Consider the following 1642-nt stretch of genomic DNA (forward strand, 5'->3'; position numbering starts at 1 on the left):
ATATTAGGTATTGGAGAGATGAGATGGACTGGCATGGGGCATTTTGAGTCTGATGACCATATGATATATTACTCTGGAGATGAAAAGACAAGGAAAAATGGGGTTGCCTTTATAGTAAAAAAAAAGTTATTTCTAGATCCATCTTGAAGTACAACATCGTGAGAAATAAATATATGAATATCTTTTTTCCTCATATTTTATATATCTTTAAAATATTTAGTGACTTATTTTTAAAAGTAGACACGGTATCTGCTGTAAAATAAAGAGGTTATTTGATGGCAGAAATTGTGTGTATATATGTATATCCATCTCAATCTATCTGTGTCTCTATCTGTCTATCTATCTATCTATCTATCTATCTATCTATCTATCGTTCAGTTCCTTGTTTAATTCTTTGAAAATACTATTATTAGACTATCATTCACACTCTACACAATGTACCTACTTCAGTTATAATATTTTGTTGTTGTTGTTATATGCCATTGAATTGACTACAATTCATAGGTGATCCAGTGCCAAGAAGCTGCACTGCAGTCCCAAGGGCACGGGGTTCAACTCTACCAGCTGCTCTACAGGAAAAGGATGGGCAATCTCCTCCTGTACAATTAACTGCTTCTGAAAATCTACCAGGGACTCAACTATGGGTCGATTCTGACTCAACAATACACAACAACATAGCAACCATATGCACAGCAGCTCTGAACCCTGCTCTATCGTGAGCCAGTCTCACTGTCTCCAACATACCTACTCTCATTAACCAAATTACTGTGTCAATCCGTCTCATCCAGCATCTTCCTCTCTTGTGTTGTCCCCCCATCCTTCCAAGCATGATATCCTTCTCCAAGCAGTGGTCCCTCCTGGCATCATGCCCAAAGTATGTCAGATGGAGCCTCAAAATCCTTTCCTCCAAGAAGCAGTTTGGACTCACTCTCTCCAAGATATTATCTATTAATTCTCTTGGCGGTCCATGTTCAATACCCTCCTTGAGCATCACAACTCAAAGGTATCAATTCTTCTTTAATCATCCTTAATTCATTGTCCATCTCTCTGATAACTAACAAGAGATTGTGAGGATAACAACTTGGGTCAGATGCACCTTAGTCTCTAAACTGACATCCTTGCTCTTCAGTACTTGGAAGAGGTCCCAGAGAGCAAATTTTCCCAAGCAATTTGTCTTTTGATTTCCAGGCTGCTGTTACCAAAAGTGTTGATTATGGAGCCAAGCAAGCTGAAGCTGTTAACAACCTCAATCTCTTTTCCATATATCATGATACTGCCAATTGGCCCAGTGGTGAGAATCTTTGATTTCTTGATGTTGAACTTCAATCCATATTGAAGGCTGCGGTCCTTGACTTTCTGCAGTAAATGTCTCAGATTCTCCTCAGTTTTAGCAAGCAAGATTGTGTCATCAGTATAACACAGGTTGTTAATAAATCTTTGTCCTATCTTGATGCCACACTCCTCCTCATAGAGTCCAGCCTCCTAGGACTTTTCCACATATGGATTGAAAAAGTATGGAGATAGGACACATCCCTGGCATATATCTTTCCTGATTGTGAACCATGCAGTGTTTCCTTATTCTGTTCTGACGACTGCTTCCTGGTCCAAGTGTAGGTGTAGGGTAAGTACACTTAAGTGTCCT

Source organism: Elephantulus edwardii, unplaced genomic scaffold (genome assembly GCF_000299155.1).
Source record: "Elephantulus edwardii isolate Elephantulus edwardi_28Jun2011 unplaced genomic scaffold, EleEdw1.0 scaffold00041, whole genome shotgun sequence".
Classification (NCBI taxonomy): domain Eukaryota; kingdom Metazoa; phylum Chordata; class Mammalia; order Macroscelidea; family Macroscelididae; genus Elephantulus; species Elephantulus edwardii.